Raw genomic sequence first — 8,717 nt, forward strand, 5'->3', positions numbered from 1 at the left:
AATCCACCATGAATCCAATATAAAGCTTGAAATCTCCATGAAATCAGTCCATACATGCTTCAATATGATGAAATCCTTGAAAGATCAATACTCCAACCTTGCTTGAACACTTGAACTTCAAAGATTCAAGCTCTCTGATGAAAAGCCCCAAAATATTCCTTCCATTTGAGCTTCATTGACATGCACGGGCTGAAATCTCTTCAATGTCTTCAATCTTGAAGTCTATCCAGCACGGGCTGAAATCTCTTCAATGCAAGCTGAGCAGGGAGCAGGAGCAGGAAAATCAGCGCATTTTTCAGCGCATTTTTCGGGCTGCTTCCTGGCCAATATTCTTCAGCAATGGTCAAGCCTGGTACTCCTCTTGAAGCTTAGGACACAAGGAATCTTTAACCCATGGTTTAGCAGTGAGATATTCAGCACAGAGAGAGAGATTTGTGAAGATTCTTGACATCCACCATGGAAGCTTCAGCCAAAAGCTTGAAGGAGAGAGAAGAGAAGCTCTCTTTTGAAAAGTAACTGTAGTTTAGTCTGTAACTAAGCCCGGTTAACCATTCTTTACCCTAGTTACCTCCATTTTTGCATGAAATTTGATGACGTCCAGCCATTTAAGCCTTTACCCGCCATATCTGACCTTGAATAACTCCAGATGTAGTCATTGCTAACTGTAGTTGTCCTGCAGCACTCCATTAGTCACTGTCTTGTACCATTTTTTTGTTTGAAATTGGTTTTGAAATAGGAAAATGAGAGTGAAAATGGAAGAAAATAATGGATCAAAGACTGAAGCTCTGATACCACTTGTCAGAGAGAGAACTAGGGAGAGAAGAAGAAGAGAGAGAAAGACTGCAGAGGAGAGAGAAAGACTGCAGGAAGAGAGAGAAATAGAGTGACGAGGAGAGAGAAAGACTAGAATTGGAGAGAGAAAGACAGGAAAGGTGAAGAAGCCATGGAAGCTTGGAGCAAGAAGGGAGAGAAAGATTGTAATTGTATTGATATGTCAAAAAGATGTGAAAATTTACAACTTCTCTCCTTATATACCAGTGTCAGTGTGACATGGCATATTATTAGCATTCTAAGTATTCCCAGCTTCTTACAACTAATCATTTATTTAATTTTTAAAAATAAAAAAGACTAAGATTATTAACCTTAGGTAAGAGGGAAGTAAAAGGCAAAAGGAAAAGGGTGAGGATGAGGGTGTCACCACATAGCACGTGGTTTGCGATATGCATGCCCTACCCCCTCTACCCCCCCCCCCCCCACCCCACCCCCGCTTTTCCCATCCCTCCTTTTTTCTTTAGAAAAAAAACCAAGGCCTTAATATTAACTCATATAAGACAAAAAGATAATTAAATTTTTAATAAATTAATTAATTTTTCACAAAAAAATAAAATAAAATAATTTTATAAGAAAATGAAAATAGTCTCCTTCTTCCTTCTTTTTCTTATCCTTCTTATCCACAATGGCCCCCTTAATGCATTGACGTAGTGAGACCCTCAAGCAACCATGATGCCGAAATTCTAACTATTAATACTATCAATGTTTAATATTTAATTCTTTATTGTTATTAAATAATCAAAATAATATCTATTTTAAAATTTAAATTACAAGTTAATATTTAATTAATTATTAGTTAAGTAATATTAAAAATTTTAAGAAAATTTAAGATTAAAATTTGAAGTAATTTTATTAGTATAAATCATTTATCTTAATTAGTAAAAACTTCTTTACAAATTAATAGAATAATCCTTGTCTTATTTTGTGGTATATTTACATTTTTTTTAAAAAAATTAAAAATCATAAAATAATATTAAATTTTAAAAAATAAAATAATTTAAAAATAGACTAAATTTTAGAAGTACTTATGTATGACTAAAAATGTTAGATTTGTGAATTTTTAATTAGGAAAAATTAGTTAAGGACTCTTAAATCATTAAAAAACATCGTAATTTCACATAAAAATCTTATTAATATCCAGGTTAGAAAATTCCAATCAATTTTTTAAATTATAAGCTTAACTTGCTTGTACATTTAAAATTTAAAGGTTTTTTTGTTATTTAATTACTTGTGTAAATTTATCTAGTATTTTTAATAGCAAAAAATATACTTCTTTCTATTTTAGTTTAGAACTAAATACATTCAATCATAGGTAGGAAATGAACTTGTAATGTGAATTCATGGGAAAAATCTATTTTCTTTTTTATTTTGAAAAGATTGATTAAAAATTTATCAATTGTTTATGATTGCCTTCGAATATGATAAAATCATACTAATTACATCCATAGCTTGAGCAAACAAATAGGAATGAGATGTGTTGCCATCCCTACTAGGATTGCATCAATTACTCCTTACCCAGAGTTGTATACTGCCTAATGTGGCTGACTACTACCAGGTACATTTTGATCCTCTATATACGAAGGTTCACCCTTATGGTGGGTGAGAACTGGTGAGGCTCTGGTATGAGTTATAATCTTTGTCTTGATCCTAAGATAAGATTAGAAACTTAAACAAACCCAATGAGGTTTAGTGTTGGAAGGCTCGAGAAGAACAGGGTCAAGGTGAAACTCGACTTATGGGTTGATTCGCTCTTGGAGCGATTGTATATATGGACATAAGAAAAATCAAGAATAGTTCTTTTTCAATGGATTGCTTAATATACATAAACTAAGGATGTGACAAGAAATTAAGTGCAAACATCAATTAAGGAAGTTGTTTTTATATGTTATAAAATAATGTGGTAGCATACCTTGTTCAAAATACTAAAATGTGCCTCAGAGGGAAGTACGCGGGACAACTTCTTGATGGAATTGCCCTATGTGGCTGGGTGGACTAGATTAGCCAAGTGGCTTTCCCCCAAACTTAAAGACTAATAAGTCAAGACCTTCCTATGAATCAATCCTAGAATCGGTAAGCACCATTTTAGGGGGGGTCGATGTAAGACTATATCTTATAGGTAGAGAGATTGTTGTGTAGCTCCCCCTTGTTTCACACTCTTATTGAACCAAGTGCAATGCTTGCTTATCTCTCAAACTTGGGTGATTTGTGAAATGTGTTTACATTAAGTTCAATGTTAGACTACTATTAGTGACTATAGTTGTGTATTAGGAACCTACAAATTGATCCTTGTGGGATGAGACCAGATGCTTCATATGTGATGTAGACCTAGAAATTGCCTAGTCAACTAAATCTGAATGCTAAATGTTGTAAGAGAGGGGGATTTAATAATGGGAAAATACTAGCTACATTGTCTGGTATATAAGGTGTTAGGGACTTGAATTTTCACCAGCAGATAATAATACAAGTCTCCTTTCATCTTCACCTCTCTCTCCAAGCTTTCATGGCTTCTTCCTCCCTCTTTCTGTATTTCTCTCTCCTTTTCTAGTCTTTCTCTCTCCCCGTCACTCTCTTTCTCTCTCTTCCTACAGTCTTTCTCTCTCTTCTGCACTCTCTCTCTCCTCTTCTTCTCTCTCTCCTATCCTCTTTTTGACAAGTGGTATTAGAGCCATAGGTTCTTGATCCAATTGACCAACATTCCATTTAGTTATCTTTTTTTTTTAGTCACACAAATTTAAGAGCCATAGGTACACAGGTACAAACATGATATGGAGTAGTAGTGCAGTTACCAAAGATTTCTGGACCACAAGGACTACATGCCTAGAGCATTAATGGAGTCTTGGACCAAGTTTGGAGGCTGGAAGACTAGATTTAGCAGCTCGTCACTAACTTTGAGATAAATTTTAGGGTTCCTTGTTAAAGAAGGGTTCCAAAAGACTTAGAGGAGACCATTTCCCTTCTACCTTTTGAGAACACGGATTTTCTTCTTCTTCTTGGAGCTTTCTTTCAAGCTTTCATGGAGGAAATCCCTTCTACTATATTGATCACTTACTCATTGTGGGAGATAACTACAAGAAATGTGTTCTTGACATCATAAACTTCTAATAGACAACCATCTTGATGATTACTCATGGAGCGATGGTAGCCATTTTCAGCTTGCAAGAGGTGCAACCTCCTATGTTGTTCTAACAGCCTCAGTGCAAGCACTTCCAAAAGGCAGCAGCCCGATTTAGGCAAAGCCCCAAAGCGTAAGCCAAGATGCAGGTGCAAGTTTATTGTGATGATGCAAGTGCAGGCTTATTCTGATGATGCAGGAGGTGCAGGCTTAAGGGGAAGAAAAAGATTCTCACAAGCCTTGTCTTTCCCTTCTAGTGTAGATCTGCCTATCTGAGATGTCTCCTACAACCAATTGATCCAGTAAATACAAGCTTCTTCTAATGCATTTATCACATCTTCAGTCTCATGAGAAACCTCTATCATTATACATGCTGATGTGTTACCCCCTCCTGCAGTAAAACTTGAGACACTGACATCGACAACAGAGACCTGTTTGGCAACAGTAAGGCAGCCTGTAGAATGTGGACCCACAACCACTAGATCTACCTTGTTCTGCTTCATCACATTGAACTATGAAAGATCGTACATTAGATTTTATTTCTCATTCTGTTGAGGAACAAGCTCAAGCGGAGTCATTGCTGCATGCGCTTCATTTCTTCTTGTGTTCTCCTGTGTTGTGATACTTGAGGCAAATGAATAGGAAACACATCAATGGCTCTGCTAGACCAAGAAGCCTCTCAGATCCTCCTGCTCTATCGGATGGTAAGTGATTCTCTGCTCCTCCGTCATCGGCTTCTTGTTTGCCTGTGGATTGCCTTAGAAAGGAGTTCGTCAGGTCGTTTGGAGAGAGCTTCTTGGAAACTCAAGCTAGGGGCTCATCCAAAAAGGTGATCATCCCATTTGGAATAAAGCTTTGGTGAGTATGAGGTAAGCACACCAGGCAGGATTGTATTCCAAGAGACTGCAGCGAGAGCCACAACTGATACACATCAGGAAGTACAATGACACCTTTCTTTGCTAAAACTTCATCAGCTTCAGAATCTGTTGGATGATTTGCTGCTTTTACAATAAAATTAGCTCTTACAACCCCTACATTTTCTTGGTTCAACACTCCACCAAGAGCTACTAGTGTCAGCACATCGCACTCCTCAAACAAGATAGAGTTTACATCTATTGCATCTCCACCAGTAAAACCTTTGACTCCTCCGGTCTTATCAACATGTTTTTGCAAGGCAGGAATGTCCATCCCTTTGCTATTCTTCACTGCTCCTGTTATATCACTAATAGCTATGATCTTAGCTCCTCGCTCAAAGAGTAAGTGAGTAGTCCAAGAGCCAACATTCCCAAAGCCTTGAATTGCAAAACTTTGATCAAAAATTGATTTTCCATGGTCTGCCAGCAAAGCTTCTGTGGCGAACACCACACCTCTTCCAGTGGCAGCCTCCCATACTAAGGAACCACCAAGGTCCACTGGCTTCCCTGTCACAATGGATGGGGAGTAGCCATGGAACTTTGAATATTCATCAAGTATCCAACCCATTGTTTGTGAATATGTGCCCATATCAAGTGCAGGCACATCAATGTGAATGGTTGCTCAGGCACATTCTCCCCACTTGAGACTACCATTGCAACATCTTCATAGGTATCAAGCTTATTCTCTTAACAGGCCGTTTATCCTACAAGCTTAACCCTTCAATCTTCAAGCTTATAGCAGGCATTTGTTCCTTAATCATTGTGGAAGAAACCTTTTGTAAAGAGCCATCAGTTTCATCTGTTGATGTCATCTCATGAGATGCCTGACTCCCCACTACATGTGTTGAAGGGGATTCAATGCCTTTCGAACAACATGCTGCCAAATATTTTTGAGCTTGTCCTGTGATAGTGGCTTAAGCAAGAATTCCACAGCCCCAAGAGAAATTGATTTCACCATCATGGGCATATTTTATGTTGCTGCTGCGAGCCACAAGACATTGAAGGCTCCATACAACCACGAGCTACAAGAAGGAGGCCAACCATGAATTCTTTAGAGTGGGCAGCCACTACCTCTTCCCCAAGCTTAAGCAAGGTATGTCTCATGGGTCTTTGTCTCTCTTCTTGCTTGGAGAGATTAAAGAATTACATGAATTCTTGTTTAGGCTGAAGCTATGGATCACCTATTGCTTGCCTTCTTCCATTATGCACTTCTTGAAATGCATGCATGACTAAGCACACTTCAAATTTCTTTCATGTTGGCTGAGAATTTAACTCCTAACCCATAACTGTGCTTGGTCCTGATTCTTGATAATTAAGCTAAAAATTGTAAGAAAGGGTAAGTGATGCAATCAGTGAGTCGCAGATTTGCAGAGGTAACCCCTTTCCCCATCCCATTTTCCTTATTGATCATGCATATCATGAAAAGCCCAATCCTCAATTTGTAAATGCACATGATGCTGGTTGCTTAATAATAAATGTCTGCCATGTATACTCTAGGTGAGGAAAAGCCTGATGCTAGGCGAGGTGGCAAGACAAAAGAGGGGTGACCCCCCCTTGCCATCAAAGACCCTGAAGGGGTGCACAACCCGCGGCCCGAGGGGAACTTTGCCCACCTCCCGGTTATCCGGAGCTCGAAGTTGCTTGTAAGTGCAAGTACCCTCTTGAAGATCCAAGATATTGACTTGGCACTTATGTAGATATATTTGCTAATGTATGGATGTATTATTGGCTGAAAATGTATGGAAAATACTATTGAGGATGTATTTGTAGACATGAGAATACATATGCAGTCAATGGCAATGAATACAATGCTTGGAATGTATGGGAGATGCCTATGCATGGAGAATTATGCTAAGAGATGCTTATGACATGCTCAGTTCTAGAATAAGGTTGCAAGAAGTGAATTTGGATGACTAGGCAATGTATTAAGCCATGTGGTATGACCCTTCAGTCGTGCATTGACAAGTTGATCCATTGCAACCCCTTTCTTGACCCCCACAGGGTGCTGTAAGCAAATTGCTTGCATTTACAGAAGTATACCTACTCCTAGGAACTGAGATGCAGGTATGCAGAGAGCCCATAGGTCCTACTAAGGGCTTTGATCAGTTTTGGAACTCTATTTGGACTCTACAAGATACTTACAAGTCAAAAGAGGCCTCCTATAGGTGTAAATAGGGTGTTGGACTGCATAGTACAACAGTACTTTTCCTATTACAAAATTTTCTATATGAAACCTGGGAGTGCATGCTTATGCTTAGTTTGAAGAAGACGTCATTGGCTTTGACTTGAACAAAAAATTAGGTCAATCAGAGCTTACTAGCTCAAGTTACAAGCAGAAAAGTGACAGGTGGTCTAATAGGACTACGCTAACCATGGCAGGGAATAAGGGAAAAACTAAGGCAAATGACGACCTCCAGTAACAAATAAGGGATGCATGCGCCCCAAGGGCTGAAAATAACCCTGAGATGAAAGATGAATATTACTCTCATGATGTGGGGAGCCTCAACGCGCTCACTAGCACCCTCAGTTTTGCATGAGACAAGGCATGCTAAGAGGCATAGAGAATTGATGGAAGGCATTGGTCAAATGAAGACCACTATGGGCACCCTTGCTGCCCAGCTCACCAAGTGGATGGAATCCCAAATGAAAGGGAATGAACATGAGGATAGGTTGGGTATGCATGCTGAAAGAGTGACTGGCCCATCAGTGAATGCAGCAAATATGAACTCCCAAGGTATTTTGGGGAGAGTGGACATCCCTAACAGCACTTTTGAACATGGAGAGCCTTCATGTAGGCAAGAGAAGCCCATGAACAATGCAATGAGGGGTAGTTTCCGGCCATCACAAGGACCCATGCCATCTATCCGAGTTCAGCCATCATTTGGCAAAAATTACTCTAACAATGGATCATGTTTGGGCAGCCACATGGATCAGCCTCGGTTTGGATATATGGGACAGCCACCTAATCATGAAAGAGAGCTGAGAGACAAGATTATTTAAAATTCAATGGTCAATCATCATCTTCAGCTGAAGTCGAAGAGTAGCTTTCCAAGATTGAGGATGATTTTGACATCTTGCCCCGTAGTGATGACCAAAAGATCCATTTTGCAACCATCCACTTGGAAGGATTTGCACATACATGGTGGAGGTACATTAAAAGAGAAAATTAGCAAGTGGAGAGATTAAAGAATTACATGAATTCTTGTTTAGACTGAAGCTATGGATCACCTATTGCTTGCCTTCTTCCATTATGCACTTCTTGAAATGCATCCATGACTAAGCACACTTCAAATTTCTTTCATGTTGGCTGAGAATTTAACTCCTAACCCATAACTGTGCTTGGTTCTAATTCTTGATCATTAAGCCAAAAATTGTAAGAAATGGTAAGTGATGCAATCAGTGAGTCACTGATTTGCAGGGGTAACCCCTTTCCCCATCCCATTTTCCTTATTGATCATGCATATCATGAAAAGTCCAATCCTCAATTTGTAAATGCACATGATGCTGGTTGCTTAATAATAAATGTATGCCATGTATATTCTAGGTGAGGAAAAGCCTGATGCCAGGCAAGGTGGCAAGATAAAAGAGGGGTGACCCCCCCCGCCACCATCAAAGACCCTGAAGGGGTGCACAACCTGCGACCCGAGGGGAACTTTGCCCACCTCTCGGTGATTTGGAGCCCGAAGTTGCTTGTAAGTGCAGGTACCCTCTTGAAGATCCAAGATATTGACTTGGCACCGATTAGATATATTTGCTAATGTATGGATGTATTATTGGCTGAAAATGTATGGAAAATACTATTGAGGATGTATTTGTAGACATGAGAATACATATGCAGTCAATGGCAATGAATACAATGC

General features: G+C 39.2%; 1 pseudogene; it reads right to left on the bottom strand.

Annotated features, from left to right (window-relative positions):
* Positions 1–4,227: 4,227 nt before the first annotated feature.
* LOC148028284 (glutamate dehydrogenase 1, mitochondrial pseudogene) lies at positions 4,228–7,717 on the bottom strand (annotated as a pseudogene).
* Positions 7,718–8,717: the final 1,000 nt, after the last annotated feature.

Source organism: Lygodium microphyllum, chromosome 12 (genome assembly GCF_053477565.2).
Source record: "Lygodium microphyllum isolate KBCC chromosome 12, Lygodium_microphyllum_v1.1.10, whole genome shotgun sequence".
NCBI lineage: Eukaryota > Viridiplantae > Streptophyta > Polypodiopsida > Schizaeales > Lygodiaceae > Lygodium > Lygodium microphyllum.